This window comes from Ursus americanus, chromosome 18 (genome assembly GCF_024610735.1).
Source record: "Ursus americanus isolate L20-20 chromosome 18, mUrsAme1.1.p, whole genome shotgun sequence".
NCBI lineage: Eukaryota > Metazoa > Chordata > Mammalia > Carnivora > Ursidae > Ursus > Ursus americanus.
In genome coordinates, this window is record NC_142144.1 from 28,745,458 (window position 1) to 28,769,741 (window position 24,284).

General features: G+C 33.7%; 1 long non-coding RNA gene across 1 annotated transcript in view; it reads left to right on the top strand.

Annotated features, from left to right (window-relative positions):
• Window positions 1-24,284, top strand: part of LOC123781317 (uncharacterized) — a 292,347-nt gene that overhangs the window by 145,341 nt on the left and 122,722 nt on the right. The window contains exon 3 of the long non-coding RNA XR_006776652.2: window positions 5,526-5,593. This is a non-coding gene — a long non-coding RNA (uncharacterized LOC123781317). The remainder of the gene's footprint in view (window positions 1-5,525; window positions 5,594-24,284) is intronic.

Here is a 24,284-nt window from a genome sequence, read left to right on the forward strand (position 1 = left end):
TCTAACTAAATAAAATATATTTATTAACTGCTGCACCATAAATTATTAAATCAATAAGAAATCTTTGAGAAACAAATGCCTATTCAGCACCTACTATGTGCCAGAGTATCCGTATAGGTAATTTGTTTCAAGGACATTAACATAACGTATACCTGCACACAATATACCTAAGTGTATCTGAAAAGCTCAACAAACAAGTCAAAATGTTTTATTAGAAAGTTAAATATATTTTAATAATATCATTTAACAAATATGACAAGCATTAAATGTACTTACTGCATGTAGATATTGGGAAAATCTAGAAGACATTGGCCTTCATGCCAGTTTCTCTAATTTCACACTTATTTTTTCTTCTCTTTCTATGTCCTGCCTTTTTGAATTTTCCAGTTTCACAATGTCAGTTTGGAGAAAGTCGTAAATTACTTTTTCGGTCTGTCCAACTGAATTATTACTCTTTCTATAGCACTAGAAAACCACTTTTCATAACTACTGGGTCCTATCGTAGTTGGATTTACAAACCTTTGAACTCTTTAATATTATAGTTATAATGATTAGCTACAATTTTAATTTTTCCACCTGAAAATTTGTGTAGAAGTCAGCACTTAGGTGTTTTTTATAGACTGAATGTTTGTGTCCCCCACCAAAGTCACGTGTTGAAGTCCTTAACCCCCTCCCCAACGTAGTGGTATTTGGAGTAAGGTCTTGAGAGGTAATTGGACTTAGATAAGGTCTTGACTATGAAAAGCAAATGTCTGTTGTTTAAGGCACCCAGTCTATGGTGTTGTGTTATAGCAGCCTAAGCTGACAAAGACAGATATGTTGGACATATGATATGGTATGTCATTAATCCCCAAAACTGTGATGTGTGATTGTTAGGATCCTGATTTTATAGATGAGGAATAAAGATCAGAAAACTAATTAGCCTAGCGTACCCCAGCTTATAAGTAATTGAACTAGGATCTGGAATTCGGTCAGTGGTTTAACATACCACTTTGTTTCTATCATCATAAGACAACCATATCACTACACTTGACTACTTACATTCAAAAACAAACTATTTCATTCAGTTCGCTTGTATATTTTTAGGGGAAGGTGATAATATCCATCGGGTTTTTTGAAGTATTGAGAATAAACATTACTATCCTTAAGAGAATTGCAAAGACATAGACACCCCAGACTTGGAAGTAAATACTGAATTTACCTTTCCTGATATAATATCAAAAAAGGAAGTTTAACTAAAGGTCTGACTTTGCTTTGGTTCTAGCAGCCCAATTAGCATCTCTTTCATTTTGCAACATGTACAAATCTTACTTGCTCTCTCTGCCTTTCTCTATAATACTTCTTTTACTTCTCCTTAGGAAGCATGCTTGATTTCATTACAAAAATTTAATTATTAAAGGAATAAGTGTTTCAGGTACTTTCTGTCTAGAAATGCAAATTGTTTTATATTCAAAGACTTTAAGAAACCAATTTTCAAAGTCTCCTTTTAAACTGATCTGAAACCTGAGAATGAAGTTTAGACTGGAATTTCTCTTGTAACTGTAATCATCAAAGAAACCCATATGCTATTTGGTTCCTATGTTATTACATTTCATAATGGGCTTTGAATGAAGAAGGATAAAAGTGAACATAATTAAAGTGGATGATTCATGCAGATTAGGTCTTTAACGACAGTTATCTATTGATAAAAGATGTGTCATAATGTACTGACAAAGTAAAAAGAAATAAAAAATTTAGAGCCTAGAAAAATGTAAGATTGCATAACCTAGAAACCAGCCTTAATAGGAAACAACAAATTACCTACAATAATTAAATAAAAGAGGAAAAGGTAGTAGGCATTTCTGTGGTAATGTAAAATGTCAGGCATTGGACTGAATGATAGAATTATGCTTCAGTTATTCTATCTTCACTGTCTTCATTCATTCATTTGTTCATTCAACTAACTTTTATTGAATAATTATGGCGAAGAAGACAGTGATGCTAACCAACTATTCAATTTCCTTTCCTGTATTTCTCAGTCCCCCTTGCAGTCAAGGGGAACCATGTGACTAGTTTCGACCAATTAAACATGACCTGAAACAACAGGTGTTCCTTCTGGGCTAAGGCAATGGAAAGCTGCTGGGCAATCCTCAGCTTCTCCTCCGTCCTGCTGTATGAATCAGGGAAAAGGCCTCATATTTGGGGTGATGGATCTACAATACTTAAACACCCTGAATTGCTGAAATATTACATGGATGATAACTGGCCTTGGGAGTTGCTAGATCATCAGTGGACTCATCATGAGTATGAAGTGAAGGTTTTGTTTTAGCCATTGAGATTTGGGGACTGTTTGTTACCACAGACCAGTCCAATTTTTCCTGACAAATACCTATAATGTTCACGCAGTTATTTGACAAATATTATTGAGTACCTTCTATTTATTAGGCCAGGTGCTAGGTTCTAAAGATGTGGTGGTTAATATGGAGCTCATAATCTAATAGTGTACAGATATTAAATAAGTTCTCAAATAATTATTTAATATCCTCTTATCTCACTATTTTTATTAATTTGCTACTGCTGATTAATTATTATAGTACTGCTCATGTAATATAAACTGTGCCCAAATTAGAATATACCTTGTTCAAACTTCATTCTGCAAGAGATCTTATTTAACTCATATGCTCCCTCTGACTATAAAAATCTCGATCTATTCAAATGGTCAAAGATTTTTCATCTTCAGTTTTCTAAAAATAATATATGACTTTGTTTACTGAAGTCTAATCTTAGGTATTGTCACCATTCAATAGGAACAAATTATATGTGGTATAGTTCTGATTTTAACTTCCACTACTTTCTCTGTTTACACATATCTATAAATATTTCTGTATGTATTCATTTGTATCTATATTAAGCTAAATATGAGTTCATAGTGATGTCTTCAATTCTAACCCATTACCACAGAGATCATTCTAGCTTCTTCCCTTGCTCGTTTGTAACCACATAGTCCAACAGTGAGAAACCTGGGTTCCACACTCTGCTATCCATTTATACATTTAGTCAATTCCAACATACACATAAAGAGGTTTCGAAATTGTTAACCCATGGAAAATAATTTTAGCAAGTAGACTATAAGACTCCTGTGCAGTTTCTTTTGCATTTAGTCTTAGTCTATATTCATTTCCAAAATTACTTTGATCAGTATATTTTTCCCACCCCCTTCAATGAGACTGTTTCACAAATTTATAATACAGTTAGATCATTTTGTCACAGTTTACATTTCTTCCTGGGATAACCTAAATTTGTAAATGTTTTAAATTTGTAGATATTAAGTTTAGCCTTTTGTACTCTAAAATTCCATGGATTTTGACAACTGCATAGTGTCATGTATCCACCATTAGTGTATCTTACAGAATGGTTTTATCACCCTAAAAAATCCTCTGTACTTCATGATTCAACATTTCTTCCTTCCCAGATGCCTGGCGATCACTGATTTAATTACTGTCTCTATAGTTTTGCTTTTTCAGAATGTCACATAAATGGGGTCATACAATGTGTAACATTTTCAGACTGGTTTCTTTCACTTAGCAATATGCATTTAAGATTTAGCAATGTTTTTGTTTGGCTTAATAGTGCATTCTTTTTTTTTTTTTTAAGAGAGCGAGCGTGCATGCAAGTAAGGGAGGAGCAGAGGGAGAAGGAGAGAATCTCAAGCAGACTCTGTGCTGCATGTGGAGCCTGACTGGGGACTCGATCTCATGACCCTGAGATCATGACCTGACCCAAAACCAAAAGTCAGACACTTAACCAACTGAGCCATGTATGCACCTCACTCATTCTTTTTTTTTTTTATAGCTTAATAGAATTCCTTTTATGAATGTACACAGTTTATTTATCTATTTACCTATTAAATGGCACCTTGGTTGCTTCTGGTTTTTACTGCTTATGAATAAAGTTGTAAATTTTTGCATGCATGTTTTCATATCAAGTGGGAAAGTAGTTAGGACTACTATAACAGGGGTATATATTAATATTATGCTTAGATTTTCAAGAGACTGTCAAACTGTCATCTCAAATAGCTGTACCAGGGCTGGGTGGCTCAGTTGGTTAAGCGGCCAACTCTTGATTTCAGCTCAGGTCATGATCTCAGGGTCCTGGGATCAAGACCCGTGTTGGGCTCTACAGTCAGCTGGGAATCTGCTTGAGGATTCTCTCTCCCTGTCCCTCTGCCCCTCCCCCTGCTCATACAGTCTCTCTCTCTCTCAAATAAATACATAAATCTTAAAGCAAACAAAACAAACAAACCAAAAAAGAGGCTGTACCCTTTTGTATTCCACCAGCATGAATAAGAGTGCCTGTTGCCTCGCGTACTTAATAGTGATTGATATCATCGGGAGTTTGTTTGTTTTAACCATTCTAATAGATTTTTATCACTATTTCTTCATTTGCATTTTCCTACTGACCAATGACAAAAGACAAAAGTCTATAACTTGTCTTTTTATTCTTTTAACAGTGATTTTTGCAGAGTAGAAGTTTTCAAATTTAATAACATCCAATGTGTCAATTTTTTTCTTTCATGGAGCATGTTTTTGGTGTTATAATGAAAAACTCATCATGAAACCCAGTTACCTAGGTTTCCTCCTACTTTTTTTTTTTGTGAAGTTATATACATTTGCATTTTACATTTAAGTCTATGGTCCATTTTGAGCTAATTTTTGTGTGAGGTATAGGGCCTGTGTCTAGGTCACGTTTTTATGCATTTAGATCTACATTGTTTCAGCGTTAATTATTTAAAGATTATCATTTCTCCATTGAATTGCCTTTGTGCATTTGTCAACAGTTCATTATTTTGTGTGATTTGGTTTCCATCTATTCTCTTCCATTGATATGTGTTCCTGTTATTTTACTGATACCACAATGTTGTAGTTACTGTAGCTTTTTAGGAAGCCTTCAAATTAGTTTTTATGAGCACTCCAACTTTGCTCTTCTTCTATACCATGTTGCTATTCTAGGACCTTTGTATTTCCATATAGATTTTAGAATCAGTCTGTCTATTTCTACAACATAGTTTTCTGGAGTTTTGGGTGAGATTGTGCTGAATCTATAGATCAAATTGCAAAGAATTATTATATGAACAATATTGAATCTTCCAGTCCCTGAACATGGATTAGCTCCCCATGTTTTTTTTGTTCTCCATTTATTTAGTTCTTTTATTTTTTCTTATCATTTTGTTTTGTAGCTTTCAGCATATAGATCATACACATATTTACTTGGATTTGTATAAACGTACTTTATTTTTTGGTACTTTTGTAAATATTTTTTATTTCAATTTCCAAATGTTCATTTTTGACTGATAGGAAAACAATTGATCCTTGTATGTTAACATCATATCCCACAATCTTGCTATACTTGTTTATTCGTTCCAGAAGGTTATTTTTTTTGTAGTCTTTAGAATTTTCTAATAGACAATCATGTCATCTGCAAATAAAGACACTTTTCTTTCTTCCTATCTAATTTGTATAATTATTACTTTTTCTTATTGTAATTAGGTCATTCTTCTGCTATGATGTTGAATAAAACTGGTGAAAGAGGATATTCTCACCTTGCTCCAGAGAGGGTAAGTGGTCATCATGTCCTCATTAAGTATGATGTTAGCTATAGATTTTGACATTTCCTTTATTACATTAAGGAAGTTCTCTTATATTTCTGGGTTTTTTATTATATTATCATGAATGGTGTTGAATTTCCTTAATGCTTTTCCTGAATCTATCGATATGATTATACTGTTTTTCTTATTCAGTCTGTTATTATGATAGATTATACTAATTGATTTGATTATACAAGAAGCCTTGCAGTTCTATAATGAACCCCACTTAATCATTCTTTCTCACATGTTGAATTCAGTTTGTTAATATTCTGCTTCTATTTTCATGAGAGATATTGGTATATAATTTTCTAATGTTTTTATCTGGATTTGATATTAAGACACTGCTGGCTTAACTAAATTAAATTAAATTTGGTGTTTCTATTTTTTGTAAAAGATTATGAAGAATTAATTACAATTTCTTCCTTAAATGTTTGGTAGGATTTATCAGAAAAAAATCTGTACCTGATGCCTTCTTTTTTGCTCTAATTTTTATTAGTTATTTCTTTTGCTTACCTTAGTTTAATTTTCTCTTCTTTTTTAAATTTCATAATGTCGAAACTTAGGTTATGTGTATAAGATCATTTTTTCTAATTTATGCTATAAATTTTCCTCTAAGCACTACTTCAGCTGCATCCCACAAATTTTGATAAGTTGTATTTTTGTTTTCTTTTAATATTTTCAAATTTCTCTTGAAACTTTTTCTTTGACCCTTGAATTATTTAGATATGTGATGTATAATGCCAAGATGTTTGGATATTTCCAGCTATCTTTCTGTTATTAATTTTTTGGTGGAGTGCACTGCACTCTGAGAAGATACTATATACATACATGTATGTATTATATATGGTGTGTGTGTGTGTGTAACTTTATGTGTTAAAATATGTTTAATAGCAAAAAATGTAGTCTATCTAGAGGAATTTTCTACAGGAGCTTGAGAAAAAATGTGCATTCTGCTGTTTATAAATAGAATATTTTATTAATGTCAATTAGATAAAGTTGATTGATTGTGAGGCTCAGGTTGTCATCCTCATCGATTTTTGCCCACTTGATGTATCAATTACTGACAGAGGAGTGCTGAACTCTTCAAATACAATAGAAAAGCAGTCTCTTCTTCCTTTCAGTTTTATTACTTTTGCCTCATGTATTTTGACACACTGATGTTAGATGCATACATGTTTAGAATCATTCATTATGCCTTCTGGGAGAACGGAACCCTTTACTCTTAGGCAATGCCCTTTTTTATCCATTCCCAATAATTCTGCTTATTCTGAAGACTGCTTTATCTGAAATTAGATATTCCAGCTTTCTATTGATTAGCATTGGCATGATATTTCTTTGTCTCTGTACTTTTAGCCATGTGAGTCTTTGTATTTAAAGTTGGTTCTTACAGACAGTATATAGTTAGATCTTGTTTTGGTTATTTTGTTCTAGTTGTTCTATTCTGACAAGAGTTTATAATAAACATTTTTGGATAACTCTATGCCCACTACCAAATAACACTATACTAATCCATGTGTAGTGCAGGCACCTTATAACAGAGTATTTCCATTCCCTGCCTCCCATCCCTTGTGATATCTCTGTCACTCTTTCACTCATCTAAATGCTGTAGTCACCCAATACATTTCTATTATTGTTTATTCTAACAGTTATATTTGGATAAACTAAGAATAAGAAAAATAACAGATTTCACTTTACATTCATTTATTTCTTCTCTAGTCTCTTAATTTCTTTATGTAGATTCAATTTTCTGATCTGTATCATTTTCCTTCTGCCTGAAGAACTTTTTTTACCATTTTTTTAAGGCAAGTCTGCTGGTGTTGAATCCCCTCACTTTTTGTTATTCTGAGAAAGTCTTTATTTCTCCCCTACTTTTGAAAGATAATTTCGTTGGACAGAAAATTCTGTGTTGGTTGGTATTTTCCTTCTATCAACACTTTAAATGTTTTACTTCATTCTCTTTCTGCCTGCTGGATTCTGACGAGAAGGTACTATAATTCTTATCTTTTTTCTCTCAATCGATAAGGTTTTTTTTTTCTTTTTAAGTTTTTGAAGATTTTTTCTTTGTTTTTAGTTTTCTATAGTTCAAATACGATATGCCTAGATGTGGGTCTTTGTTTGTTGTTGCTATTGTTTTGGTATTCTCTGAGAATCCTGGTTCTGTGGTTTGTTGGTCATTATTTTTTTCCAGTATAGTTAACACACAGTGTTCTATTAGTTTCAGGTGTACAATATAATGATTCAACAATTGTATACATTACTCAGTGTTCAGTGTTGGCCATTAATAATTTTGGAAAGTTTTTGGCAATTATCATTTTGATATTTCTTCTGCACTGCTTTCTTTTTCTCATCATTTGTGTATTCCAATTATATGCTTGTTCAGCATTTTTGGTATTATCCCACAGTTCTTAGGTATTAGTTCTGCTTTTTTCATTCTTTTTATTTTCTTTTAGAATTCTTTATTGTCCTATCTTTAAACACACAGATTCTTTCTTATTTCCATTACAATGTTTCTTTTATTTCTAGCATTTCTTTTCATTTCTTTTTAGAGATTTAGTGTATATACTGCCTATCTTTTTATGCATTTTTTTCAGTAGAGCCCTTAACATATTAATCCCAGTTTTCTTTAAAATCCCATATCTGATAATTCCAATATCTCTATTATATTGAGTCTGATGCTGATGAGCCAGATGGAGGGATCTTTCTGAAATCTTCACTGTGAGAATCTGGAACCTGAGGGGACTTGCATTGAGATGAGTGGAACCATGGGTGGGGTAACCCCTAAGAATAAGACTGCAGCCTTCAAAGTTTCTCACACTTAAGCTTATCTACTCTTGGTCTCTTAAGATTCATCAAAATTAGTAAATATATGTTCCTATCAGTTTGTGGCTCAGTGGCTTATGCTCCAGAGAAGCAGATCTCAGTAGTGATTGATTCTCTGTATTTACCTATCTCTCCATATTTTAGGGTGGTAATTCTCCCTGTAAATTCAATTCCCTTATAAGTCCAAGGAAAGCCATTAATTTTCTTGTAAGGATGTCCCAATGACTACCAATCTCTAAATATCAGAGCTGACCTAATAATGTTTTAAAAAGCACCTTTAAAATACACTTTATTTAATGGAAGTCTTATAAAGGTACACCGAAATGAATTCTGAGGTTGACCTCTAATAAAACAGGCTATCTTAGAAGGCAATAATGACTCCTTTACTTCAGTCTCCAACTTCATTTTTGTATAGATTTTATATCATTACACAAGATTGATAACTTTGTTATTTATTTTAAAAGTTTATTGAAGTAAGTGAATTAAACCAAGACTAAATTTTTGCTCATTGCTTTACTTGTACTATTTCTGCATTATTCAGCACCAAAAAGGGAGAGATAATAGTCTTCCATTATATGATTCTTCAAAGACTCTTGTGCCAGTTTTTTTTTTTTCAATAAACTTAATGCCTAATACTCTTCTTTCCAAATGGCTGATTATTTAACCAAAGGGAAAGTATTAAACAGCCTAACACTTAGAATTAGAAATTAGTATAGAATTAGAAATAATTGGGGCAGTAATTTTGAAAAATCAGGTTTTGGGTTATTGTTTCCCATATTTTCACTGGCATTAAAGAATCTTAATAAACTGTGAACCTCATTAACTAGGGCCATCTTAAGAGCACTCCAGAACTGTGCTTCATTATTGTTTAAGCAGCACAAAGATCAAAGAGGGAGTAGCCACCTTTATTTTAAAGGATGTTCTGAATTAAAACTGTCCAAATTTCACATCTGTGCATGTCCAGTTTTCCTAATTAACATAACTATTCCTTTCTCCAGGAAATATTTTAGTTAACACTGGCTGAATGCATTTTTCACATTCTGCATTTTAAAAATTCCACCTATCCTGACAGCCTATTTTTGCATTCATCTCAGTGAAGAAATCTTTCTACCTTTCTCTATAGAAATACTAAATCTCTATAGCTTTCCTGTATTTTGATTGGGTAATTCCGTTGCATTTACATGCTAAATACATGGCACATAATACATCAGACTGACTTGGTTTCACTATCTCTTCTTTTAAAGTATTAAGAAAAAGAATCTATTTTTATCAGCCCAAATCATGGATTGATTCATTTTGATTCAATCAGGTGTGGCCTGAGACTGTCCCTTTCAGAACATGAAATATCAGTAGTCCAAGAGGTGGTTTAGATTGCAGAGGAAAATGATGGCCATCTTATTGTACAGAGGGACTGAGAGTTTCTAAAAAGTTGTTTTAAGTAATTTAAAATTCTAAAAAAGACAAAAAGTATGATTTTCTGCAAAAATAGTATAAGGAGAACATTTTGTATTGTCTCAGAATTGTAAGTAGAGATCCAAAACTGAGATTAACAAACTCTAATTTCTCCCATATTCTAGAGACAGGTACCAGGAAGTTAAATGGTGTATTTTGTAGGATTTACTAAGAAATGGTCAAATTGGTCTTTAAACCATGACTCCATCACCCATCACCATCTTATGGGGAAAAAAAGAGAGAACTATTTAAAGAAGGTATTTTGAAATAGGTAACCTATGAGAGCCACGTATCATCATCCAAAGGAAAACTGTTACTGTCCTCTTAGGACAACAGATAGGAAAGCCAAGAGAACAACTAGAGTACAAAATAAGTTTCCCTGGGAGAAGGGATGAACAGCCCATGCCTTGAACAGAAAACTGCTTATTCAGAACAGTTTTGATCTACACCATGTTTTTATTTGCATTGAGGGATAGGAGACACAATCAGAAAGACATCAGGTTAAAAAGACAGAGCCTGAACTTCCACAGTTTGACATGGAAAGAATATTTTTGTGGATTTCCCATGAGCCAAGTGAATATGTAACAACAATGGAACATAGTCATTTGTCAGTGGTCTGCCCCATAAAAGAAGAAACTGCAGGCTACATTAAAATGACTAAAGATAATTCATGAAAGACTACTTGAGGACTATCAAGGAGTGAAACACAGGGACTAATAGTTCTAATAAGGTTTCCTGAAGAATATACCTGTTTAACTATTTAGAATTTGGATGCCTATCCCTGGGAATACACTGATATACAGATTTCAAAGTGCAACCTGGTAACATGCTTTTGGTCTATCATATAGTTCTCCATCCCCTTTACTTGAGCCTGTGGAAGACAAAAATAAAAATAACAGTATGTGGAAGATAGAGGGGGGAAAGAACAGAACAAATTATCTTCCTTCAGTGCAGTTCTCTTGGGGTCATAGGTTAGATCTGAACTAGAATGAGAAGGAACAGTACAGGAGAAAATCAGATTTCGGTACAAGAATGAAATTTTAAACTTGCTTAGAGAAAAATATTCTTTTTAATACCTAAAAATGACTGGAAAGAAGAGAGGGTCCAAGAGAACATGTTTGAAGGCAGTAAATGAGAAAATAATGAAACTGTCATATCTGTTCCCCACCAAATTTAGACTGTGAAACGTAACAGTTCATTATCAGAATAAGAATTTTGAAAATCAAAAGTATATGGCAAGATAAATACATTAAAAATATGAAAAACATAAAAGCCCAGTGAAAAATGAATCAATAACCATGATAAATAATCAGGAAATTACTCCGATTACACAATTGCTGTAAAATAAGACACAGAGAAAACATAGTTTTGACTACACAGCATTTAAATTATCATTAAAAGTTCAGTAAACATTCACAGATTTCTATTGTTTGTTTCATTGTACCAAATTACTAATTTTAGCAATATCATTCAAGGAAAAAAAATTTCTTATTTAAATGTCAGCAGTTCTTAGTCTGTATTCGTTAGTTTCTTAGATAGGCGGTTTTTAAAAATCAGATTGGTGTGTATTAATTATCTGCCTGCCATGTACTTACCTAATAAATTATCTGAATTTGTTCATTTAAATTCAGATTACCTGGGGATGCTGGGGTGGCTCGGTCAGTTAACCATCCGACTCTCCATCTCAGCTTAGGTGTTGATCTCAGGATCGTAAGTTCAAGCCCCATGTTGGGCTCCATATTACCTGAATATGCCTGTCTGTATACTTTTGTCAATCTATACACAGATTTTACTCACCACCCCTACCTGAATCATTGATGTCAAATGATGTGTTACTTTGAATCAGTTGCCTCAAAATGTCTCTTCTCCCTCTCAAATTCCAGGAGTTATCACAGGTATTTTATTGGTTTGGGGTTTGTTTATTTATGTTCTTAGTCCTTTTGATGTGGTGAATTTTATCAACAAACTTCCTAACTTTCAGCCTCCTGGGATAAACATTCTTGATCATTGTAGGCAATTTTTAATAAACTGTTTACTTGATTTCTCAGAATTTTATTTTTTATTTTGCATTGCCCCCAACCTTCCTCACTAAGAGAGAGAGAAAAAAATAGATAAAAAGAAAAGAGAGAGAATTAAAATTGATCCAGATTTATGCTTCAGGGGAACAACTAATACTTGAAATTTACTGCAAAATTTAGTGTGATTGTGCATTTTTCTGGTGAGAATATCTCTTTTTCACAAGGTTCTCAAGAAAATGTGTGAATCAAAAGATAGTTAAGAATCCATAGTCCATAATTTTTGTCCTTCGTGCTGTATAAATCAAGTTTTGTGACAATTTTATAAAATAAAGTAAGAAAGTATTGAAAGGGCAACCTGGGTGGTTCAGTCAGTTAAACGTCTGACTTTTGATTTTGGTTTAGGTCGTGAACTCAGGGTGGTGAGATCAAGCCCTGCTTTGGGCTCTGAGCTCAGCATGGAGTCTGCTTAAGATTCTCTCCCTCTCCCTCTGTCCCTCCTCCCACCATGTGTGCTCTCTCTCTCTCTAAAAAGTAAATCAATAAATCTTTTTTAAAAAGCATTGAGAATATTATTGATACATATTTCCAAGTCACTTTCAAACTGATAACCATAAAAATATTTTTTAGAGTGCTTATTGAACTGTCACCACTAATCACTAGTTGAGATTTATATTTTTAAAAAAAAACAAGGTTTTTTCAAAGTTTATTTAAATTTTTATGAATGTATTCACTTGAGGATTAACATTTTTCCACATCGTTCTTTCCTCTCTTTAAAGGGCGTGTGTCCTCTGACCATTTTTCTTAGGCAGTCTGAATGTTTGAACTAACAATTTAAATGTGAACTACAAAGCACTCAGTGAAGGGGGGGATTTATGATCATTAGTCATGATTCATGAGTCCAAACTCTCTAATACAGACCCAGTTCTCTCTCCACCACTACTGTGTTCGCCATGGGTATGCTGAAAGAAAAATAAGCACAGTCACTGCCCTAGAGATACAAAATTCATCATAGAAAATAGGTGCAGCCCCTACAGAGCCTGCTACATAGTACTCAAGGAATGTATGTTGAATGAATGATTTTTTTTCTGAGCAGCAATTTGTCCATGAATCCACATAAGCCTCCAGCCCAAATGATAATATATTGTTCAGAATAATATATGTGTTCCCATAGCACTTGTTTATATTTGATTATATTATTCTGATATCTAATTTAATGTTATTATGCTTATTCTGTTTTATATCACACCATTCACTCATTAATATTTTACCTGCATCTCTCCACATGGTTCTAAATTGTAAGGTCTGTAACTGTGACAGTCTCATATTTGTAAAATCACTCAAGTGTCAGGTCTCAGTTTGTGTATCTTTTAAATGATGTAAATTATCCATTCACATACTACTTTCCAAAAATGCATTTCACTTACTTTACCATGTGTAAGCACTCCAAACTCTTGGGACAAGAAACCAACTAAATCCATAGTGATAATATCTGAAACAATAATATTGTAGAACATAGGCCAAAGAATTAAGTTTAAGAAGTATGTTCAATTAATGGGATAGCTGGTAAAACCTTATTGTATTCCGTGTTACTCTGCTAAGCATAAGGTTCATCTTCCGGTCCTCTGTAAGAGAATTATTAGCTTCTTAAATTTTTGTATTATGATATTTAGGTTACAAGGACGTGCCCAGGGACTTTAGTAATGGAAACATTTATTAAAATTACAAACCAATAAAAAGGAATACAGATGAACAAGTCTCAAACTCATTTTAGCAGATGCTGTTTTTCCATTTATTAACTTTAAATGACTCTGATGCTGATTTTCTTGAGAATTACAAGGTGACAATATGCCAGTATAAATGTATAGAGCATTTGTGGTATCATGTACTGTAGTAAGTTAAATGGTGTCTCTCTCCACCTAAAGATAGTTCAAGTCCTAATCCCTGGTATATGTGAGTATGACCTTATTTGAAAATACAATTTTTGCAGAGGTTATTAAGTTAAGATGATGCCATGCAAGATTTGGATAGATCCTAAAGCCAATGTCGGGTATTTTAGTAAGAAAAAGGAAAAGGAGATTTGGACACAGACACACAGAGGGAAGAAAGCCATGTGATGATAGAAACATCGTAGTAGTGATCTAGCACTCAGCCAAGAAATGTGAAAGGTCACCGGCAACCATCAGAATCTAGGAAGAGACAAGGATTTTTCCCCTGAGCCTTTGGGGGGAGTATGGCTTCGCCAACACTTTGATTTTGGATTTCTAATCTCTGGAACCATGAGAGAATGACTTTCTGATGTTTTCAGCTACCAGTTTGTGGTAATTTTTATAGCATCCCTAGGAAAATACTATGTATACCAATCATACTAATATACATACTAAATGTACATGTATTTTATACACACACACATATCCTCAAATGGAAGTAACTGAATATTTTTATAAAAACAGGTATACACTGATAAAAATTAAATGGAAGTTCCAAAACATGAAAGAAAAGATGGAGAGAGATTAAACTTTTTATATAATAACTACTATTATTTCAACTAACAGTATTTGAGCATCTAATATAGGCCACATATTGTGACAGGTACTAGGGATACAAAATCCATGGTCTAGAGGTAGACAGAGATACATAAATAGAATAAGTGCCATTTCTTTTTTTTTTTTTTAAGTACCATGTCTTATAAATGAACTGATGGAGATTTATACTGAATCTTATGGGAACACCAGCACTGATCACTTACTTGAAATGAGAGCAGATGAAATCAAGAATTGTTGGTGACAGGGACACAGAGAGAGTAATTTCTGAGCCAAATTATAAATAAATTAACCAGGAAAGTGGTGTACATGGAGAGTGGGGAGAGGAGGGAAGACTGTACTATAAACTTCAGGGGTACCATGCTGAGCCAAATGCCAGAAACAATGAGCCAAGAACAATGGTGAGATACATGTACAGATAATTAAAATTAAATGTAGGGAGAGGGGGTAGATAAGGCTGGAAAGTAACAGGGAAAAAAAATGTAAGACTATAAATAAACTTGTTAACAAGAACAGTGGATTCCCTGCATGGTGGGCTTAAGGTTTGCTCTTAATTTCCCCTATATGCCAATTTATAGTTTTAAAATCTCATACAGTAAAAATGTATTACCTATGTAATAATAAAAATAATTAAATACAAAATATATAAAGTATCCAAAATTTGCTCTGTCCCCAACCTGAATGCTGTGTGTGTCCACTGTAAAAGGATTAGAAGAAAATAAATTGGTAAATGGTTGTCTTTTGATTGGAAGGAATATGGGTGATATTTATTTTATTTATGCCTTTAAATTTTCAAAATTCTCTACATTGAAGTATTACTTTTGTAACTAGACAGTTATTTGTTTTAAAAAATTTATAAGCATAATACCAGTTAAGTGCCTGGTCACTGATTTAACTGGGATAAGGTTTTATTTTCTGAATATTTCTTGTTTAATATTTTATTTTCTAACTGTCTTCAATGCTTGTCATCACTTCTGGTCATTCTTTATCTTAGTTATGCATTTTAAATATTTGTAAGAAAGGTGCTAATTACCTCATTAATATCTCTTTTTTTATCATGAATATTAACATTCACATCTGACTGTAGGTTTCTCCATCGTGAGATATCTAGATTCAAAAGCTCTACATGTGTGTGTTGCTTTTTTCAGATCTTTTAATCTCTTCATCAAATGGCTCGGAACTGTTTTGACAAAGGGATAAAGTGAATGCTGAATCTATTTCTTACTCATTCACTCTGAGTTTCATCCTCCAGATGTAAAATCTATGCATATTCCTTTCTGGATTTCAAATGAACTATATTCTTATGTTTTAATGCATTGTGAAACTCTGGACTTGATAGAACATTAATTTGTCAAAAATAACATTGTTTTTCTGCATAATACAATACTGAATAGGCCAGAATCTATAATCATTTTCAAAATGGCAAAGGAAGATGAGTTTGAAGCAATAAATTGTCCAATCTAATGTGTAGTGCTTTCTCTGATTCACCATATTTTGTTAACCGTAAGAGTTGTTTCCATTCTAATTTGAATTTTTCAAGTTTTTCAAAGATTTGTCTAGTTCTTACAGCTTTCAGTTGTAGTTTTGCTATAAAATAAAGTGTTTATTAATAAGAATATGATTATGAGGTTCACAATCATGACACCTGTGAAAAACTTTATAGTATGTTACATAGAAATAGAAAGTTTTGGAATTTTTTCTGTTCTCTTATTCCTGGTCCTGTTACTGGATTTCATTCATTATTATAATTTTAATGTATAATATATCTGGTTGAAGAAAGCACATACATAGAACATAGTAAGTGAATAATTAAAACTAGTGTATTGAATGATGTTCAATTTGATTTCATTCTAACAAAACTAGTGTTTCTTTAGAAAACGATGCATAGTTTCTTTTTTTTATGTTCAGTTAACCAACATATAATACATCATTAGTTTTTGATGTAGTCTTCAACAATTCATTAGTTGCATATAACACCCAGTGCTCATCACAACACATGCCCTCCTTAATACCCATCACCTGGTTACCCCATCCCCCCATTCCCCTAAAGTGTACATCAGCATAGATTAAATGAAAATATTTCTTTTAAATTACCTAATGCAACTGCCATTCCCTTCTGGGTATTATGTTTTGTTTAAATGCTTTTGCACTTTAAGCCTGTGCTAAACCTCTGGTTCCCCAGAGCATACAAACCAGTAAAATTTAATATTCAAAACACTACAACATACACCTTCCAACCTACATTCTAAAAAAGTACTTGCAAATAGATGCCATTTGTTTTAATTTCATGTACTTTGATTTTATTTTTTAGATTTTATCTCAGATGGGTTTTTTTTGACCTTTCAAGAGAGAGACAAAGAAAGAACCTGAAAATTATGTAATCACCAGCTAATCAGTCTAATAAAAAATGTGATAAGTTGTATGTTAGTTGAGAAATTGTCATACATCTTGCTGATTTCACTTGACTTTTAAAGATGCAATTCTTTATTTTAAAAGTGAAAATTAAATGATTTTAACCAGCAGAATAGGTATTTTAAAGTACAGTATTTTTTTTTTTTTACTAGTTGTAACTTTTCCAATTCTTTCCAGTGCTTTCAAATACCATTTTAGTGGGGAAAAAAAGAGATTAATTTAGAACACTGCTTAAATGAACCTTAGTCATTCTTCAGAACCAAATTAAGAGATTTTTTTTTCTTTTGCAGAAACTTCAAGCTTATTAAGACAAAACAATCCTGTAGTTTTGATACATAGTGGCTGCAAGCAGTCTATTTATCTAGCTTATGTTGTTAGCTGAATTACAAAGAAGCCCAGATTCACAGAGCAATCACTTTTTCAACACTTATTAATTATCTACTACATGTTAGACACTGTTCTAGGCACTAAGTATACCACAGTCAATGGGAGATACAAGGTTGTCAGACTTGTGGAAATGGTGGCTATCTATGCAATAAATAATAAAGTCTCATATAATCATAAGTGCTGTACAGATACTGAAAATGCAGTCATGTAATTATGATTGAGTAGTTTTCTCTAAGGACGTGATATTTAAATGATAGCAAGGACCTAACCATTCAAAGGACAATGGAAAAGAATATTTCAGGCAGAGGGACTACATAATACAAAAACACTGTACTAGAAACAAGACCGGATATACAAAGATCAGTGTTGTTGAAGTATATTGAGTGAGGGGCCAAATGGTATGAAATTCGATTACAAGAAAAGGCAAAGGCTTTATAAACCAAGATAAGGAATTTGAATTGCATTTGAAAGGAATTAGGAATTAATGGATTTACTTCATAGTACCATCTGGTTGCTGTGTGAAAGCCAGTTTGAAAATTGAAAACAAAGATACCAGTTAGAAGTCTATGATAGTCTTTGGTACAAGCATAGACCAGGTCCAGAGCATAAGCGTGGAGCTGGACAGAAGTGGATGAGATTGAGTATTATTTGGAGATAGAGTTAGTAAAATTTACTAATGAATTGGATATCAAGTTTAGAGAAAGAAAGGAGAAGGAGACAAAGATTTTTTTCTTCTGAAGTAAGTGAGTATATGCTTGTAGAGTTTTCAGCAGCAAGAAAGAATAGGGGATAAAACAGGTTGGAGTGGGGCTGTAACAAGAATTGTATCTTGACCGTGTTAATTGTGAGATGTTTATCATCTCGAATAGAAAGATCAAGCAGGAAGTTGAATATAGGAGTCTGGGGTAGGAGTAGATTGGATCTACAGTGGATATCACTGGAATATAGATAGTCTTTAAATCCATGGAACTGGATGAAATCTCCTGAGGAGATTGCATGGATAAAAAAGAGAAATAGTGAAGCACTTGGATAAAGCCTTGTACTCTTCTAACATTTATGTGGATAACAGAGAAAAGGAAGCCAAAAAAAAAAAAAATCATAATGGGGAATGGCCATTGAGGTGAGAGGAAAGCTGGAGGAGGGAGATATAACGGAAGTCCAGAGAAAAGTTGATTCAAAAAGGAAGAATGGTCAATTATGTCTACTATGGCTGGAATTTAAGATATGAAAGGGAAACGAACATTAGATTTGGCACCGGGGGGGTCATGGATGACCTTGACAACAGCAGTGTCAGAGGAGTAGTCATGGTCAAATCTTTACTGGAACACGTTGAAGAAAGAATTGAAGAAATAGAGGTAATGACTAGAGATAATCCCTTCAAGCTGTTTCTTTTAGGAGGTGCAGCAGAAAAATGGGTTAGTAAGTGGAAGGGAATTAGGGCCAAGGTTAGATATTTTGTTAGACTGCCATCTTTGAGTTTTGTCATTTATTGTCATTTAAGACAGACATTGTCAAAGCTAGTTTAGCTTCAGACAGGAAAGGTCCTAAAGAAAGAGAAAAAATGATGACAGAAAATGGAGGGTATCATTTCAGGAGTAAAGGCCTTAAGAAATCAAAAGGGTTTAGGTCTAGAGTATAAATAGAGGCATTGGCCTTTGATAGAAACCAGTAATATTTTCTATAGTCATCATTTCAAGAGGAAAGATAGGAATAACATTCCCATGAGATGTTCTTAAAAAAAGGGAGAGGAGGAAGAAGGGATTTATTTCACAAATCTCTGAATCTGTTTTCAAAAAGAAACAGATACAATGGGGTATTCAGCTTTGCCCTACAAAATATTGCAATGGCGAAATGGTACCTGGAGAGAAAGAAGGTGAAGCCTGAACTAAAAGATACCAGTTTCCCCAAAGACAGAATAGTAGCTTTGTAAATCATAACCTGGTGAAGACTCCCATGCTATTAATGTGGCTACAAAAGTGATCCATGACAATGAAACAGCCAATGCCATAAAGCCATACAATAACAGAGAACAGTGAAGTAAAAGAAAAACAAACAGAGGAGAATGTGGAATGTGTAAAGGAAGTCATCACAGAACAGATTTCACTTTGGCAAAGGAGCTATTGTCATGCACCCTAGATTAAACTATTAGATAACAATAGATGAGAAAGAGAAAGCTTTATTTGCTTGCCACAGAAGGGTCAGTCCAAACGTAAGAATGCCTTCTGTCAGTTAGCGGAGGTTTTGTTGTTGTGGTAGTTAATTCTATGTTACAGGCACATTAGGAGATCAGGAGAAAAGAGAAACAGAAAAAGAACATGGGCAGGGTAGGTTAGGCAGAGACACTAGTCAACAACCCTAGATTTCTAGACTCAGATGGTTTAAGGGCAAGCAAGTTTAGTCCTGGCCAAGTACATTCTGCAAATTCAAGTTTTTCAAAAAATAAGCAACTATATTGCATGGTGCACTGGGTGTTATACGCAACTAATGAATCATGGAACTTTACATCAAAAACCAGGAATGTACTGTATGGTGACTAACATAATATAATAAAAAATATTATTATAATAAAAATTTTTTTTTAAAAATGAAAATATAGTTGAAGATACTTTTATTTAAAAAAAATAAGCAATTTTAGCAAGTTCAAGGAAAAAAATGCACTTAGTCTCTGGTCTATCCATTCTTTGTCCTGTAAGGGTTGTAGAATGTTCTTAACCCTTTACACTATGAACAGGAGTTGCTGGGAGTAGCTGAGGTAAACCAGAGCCCCTCTAGGATTAAAAGGAAAGTGCAAACAGTGACAAACGTTCCTCCAAGACCATCATCGTGTTCTCATTTTACATCTAGCCCCCTTGAATCATTATTTTTATTATTATTATTTCTGTATGGATTGAAAGTTTGAAATATAAGCCCAAAAATAGGTAACTGCTGTTTGTGGGCTTTCATTTATATATTTTCATACATATAAATTCATATATAAATATGGCTTATATTTCTTTATTTTATATATGTACATATATGTATTATATAATATGTATTTTATATATTATGATATATTTATTTTTTACATATATAAATAAATATATTACATATATTTATATATTTCTGGCCTAGAATACTTGCTGACAAGTCAGTCCATTAAGGGATAAATTGTATTCCAAATGTAAAAGTTTTAAGAATGGGTATTGCCCTAAAAAGTAAGATTACATCCCTTCTATAGAAGAAAATATTTTGAAATTAAAAAAGAAAAGCAATCTTTAATTTTTCCATCATAAAATAATGAAGAAATATGTCTTCTGACTGATGATATTTCAGTAATAGCTAACATGGATCTTATCCATCATTTTTATCATAGGTTAGAATAACTTTATGAGTTTGTAGAATCAAAATGAAATGGATTAAATTCTTGATAATATAAATATTGATTTCAAAGAAGTAATTATTTGAGAGTAATTTATTAACATATCAATACAAATAAAACCATAGATAATAAACAGTTCAGTTACCCTAGATATCTAAATTATGAATAGATTTAATTGTAATAACAAATACCTCCTTATCTAGAAAACAGTAAAAATTCACTAGTTTTGGTCTTTGTTTTTGTGAAATTTTGTTTCTTTTGTTATTTCAGTTTAGGTTCACAGATTTGTTTCTTGGTGTTACATTTATACTCATTGTGACACTAGCCAAGTTGCTAATAGATTCTGCAGGTCTCTGTTCACAAGGCTGTGAATGTTGGAGGAAACTTAGATATTCCTCTAAACATATTTGAATAAGTGCGGGGAATGCTTTCCCTAGTTTCTCAGCATGGCACGATTCAGAATGATGGTTGTCTGAGTCTCTAGATGTTTGCAGATGACTCTAAGCTCTATGCAACTAGTTCAATATCTAGGATAACTGTTCATTGTGATGAGAAACCACAGAGTTGTGAATGACAGTGAATAAGCAGAACTCCCCCCCCCCCCGCTTTCCTTTTACTCAGTTCCAAACATAGGGCTGCCAATAGTGTAACTGAGGAAAATGGCTGGGCAATGGAAGATGGGAATAGTAGTTGCACATTGGATACACAGAAGCCCTCTTTCTTCTCCCAGATGTAAAATGAACATATGAACATTTCTTTTATGCCCCTAACACCAATTTTAATACCATTTTGGTTTCGGTTACTGAAAGAGAGAAGAAGGAGGAGGAGGAGGAGAAAGGAAGAGAAAAGAACAAATAAAGAGAAAGGGGGAGAGAGAAGGGAGAAGACAGGAAAGGGAAGAGAAGGGGAAAATAAAGCACCATGGGACCAAAGCAGCTATGATTTGCAAAAGAAGCCTAGACAATCTTTAAGGGGTTTGAAAAACTAAAACTTTGGCATCATACCAAAGAGACAGATAGTCTGGTGCAAAAGCATTGCCTATGGAGTCATTAGACCTAGATCAACTCAACCTTACCATTCTCTGACTGTATAACAGTAAGAAAATCATCTCATGTCTTTGAGATTTGGGGTAACTTTCTTAGAAAAAGTCTTTGGAATATTTTGCATGATTTTCTTAAAAAGTAGTTGTGAGAATCAAATCAGTATTATTAGAGATGCCACAGAAACATACTGTATTCTCTGAAAATATGATAGAACATTCTTGTATTATCTATTGCTATGCCAAAAATTACTATAATATTTAGTGACTTAGCACCAACAATAAATATTTATTATATTACCTTGTAGCTTTAGGTCAGGAATTCAGGAATGGTTCGGATGGGTGGTACCGGCTTGCAGTTTTTCATATAGTTACAGTCAAGTTGTTGGTTGGGACTCAAGTCATCTGAAGGTTTGACTGGGGCAGGAAGATCTGTTTCCAAGATTTCTCACTAACATGAATGGCAATTTTGTGCTGGCTGTTGGCAAGAGACCTCAGTTCCTCGCCACATAGACCTTACCACAGGACTGCTGAAGCTGTTTACTTGACATGGCATTTAGCATGCCATCATTTCCATGATATCTTATGCTTACACAGGGCAGCCCTATTCAGTAAGAGGAGACATGAATTCCAAGAAGCAATAACCATTGGGAGACCTCAAGGAGCTGCCTATCACAGTACACTGAAAATGTCTGTGCTTAGAGCTCTTGAGGGGGTAGAATTTTAGCTCTGTTTTCAATTCACTTATGATATATTAGTCTATTGAGATTTTCTTTTTCTAAGAACGATTTGGATATCTCTTTTGTTGGAAAAGCATCTGTTTTTTTTTAATGTTTTTTTATTATATTATGTTAGTCACCATACAGTACATCCCCGGTTTCTGATGTAAAGTTCGATGATTCATTAGTTGTGTATAACACCCAGTGCACCATGCAATATGTGCCCTCCTTACTACCCATCACCGGTCTATCCCATTCCCCCACCGTCCTCCCCTCTGAGGCCCTCAGTTTGTTTCTCATAGTCCATAGTTTCTCATGCTTCATTCCCCCTTCTGATTACCCCCCCTTTCTTTATCCCTTTCTTCCCCTACCTATCTTCCTAATTCTTACGTTCCATAGAGGAGAGAAATCATATGATAATTGTCTTTCTCTGCTTGACTTATTTCACTTAGCATTATCTCCTCCAGTGCCGTCCATGTTGCAGCAAATGTTGAGAATTCGTTCTTTCTGATAGCTGAGTAATATTCCATTGTATATATGGACCACAACTTCTTAATCCAGTCATCTGTTGAAGGGCATCTCTGTTCCTTCCACGCTTTGGCTATTGTGGACAATGCTGCTATGAACATTGGGGTGCATATGGCCCTTCTCTTCACTGCGTCTGTATCTTTGAGGTAAATACCCAGTAGTGCAATGGCTGGGTCATAGGGTAGCTCTATTTTTACCTTTTTAAGGGACCTCCACACTGTTTTCCAGAGTGGCTGTACCAACTTTCATTCCCACCAACAATGTAGGAGCGATCCCCTTTCTCCACATCCTCTCCAACAATTGTCGTTTCTTGCCCTGTCCATTTTTGCCATTCTAACTGGCGTAAGGTGGTATCTTAGTGTGGTTTTGATTTGAATTTCCCTGATGGTTAATGATTTTGAACACTTTTTCATGTCTCTGTTAGCCATTTGTATGTCTTCATTGGAAAAGTGTCTGTTCATATCTTCTGCCCATTTTTTGATTTGTTTATTTGTTTCTCGTGTATTGAGTTTGAGAAGTTCTTTGTAGATCTTGGATACCAGTCCTTTATCTGTAGTGTCATTTGCAAATATATTCTCCCATTCCGTGGGCTGCCTCTTAGTTTTTTTGACTGTTTCCTTGGCTGTGCAGAAGCTTTTTATATTGATGAAGTCCCAGAGTATATTTGAAAATCTAGTTAAAACAGATGCTTTTCCAGATCTCAGAAAAGCATCTGTTTTAACTAGATTTTCAAATATACTGTGATGAAGTTGTAGGGATAGGTTTTAAGGTGAGCAAAGTAGACCCCACAATAGGCTGCTCTGGTAAGTAGCAAGAAATGAAATAAAACACAAAAGAAAGGTGGTGATATGCAGCCTGTTTATAGCAGCAATGTCCACAATAGCCAAAATATGGAAAGAGCCCAGATGTCCATCAACAGATGATTAGATAAAGATGGGATATTACAATGGAATATTACTCAGCCATCAAAATGAATGAAATCTTGCCATTTGCAACGACATGGATGGAACTATAGGGTATTATGCTAAGCTAAAGAAGTCAGTCAGAAAAAGACAAATACCATATGATTTCACTCATTTGTGGAATTTAAGAAACAAAACAGATGAACATAGGGGGAGGGAAGGAAAAATAAACTAAGATGAAAACAGAGAGGAAGGCAAACCATTAGAGTCTTAACTGTAGGAAATGAACTGAGGGTTGCTGGAGGGGAGGTGGGCAGGGGGATGGAATAATTGGGTGATGGGCATTAAGGAAGGCACTGGATGTGGTGAGCACTGGGTGTTGTATGCAACTGATGAATCACTAAATTCTACTCCTGAAACTAATAATACAGTAAATGTTACCTAAATTGGATTTAAATTTTAAAAAAATTTTAAAGGGGGTGATCG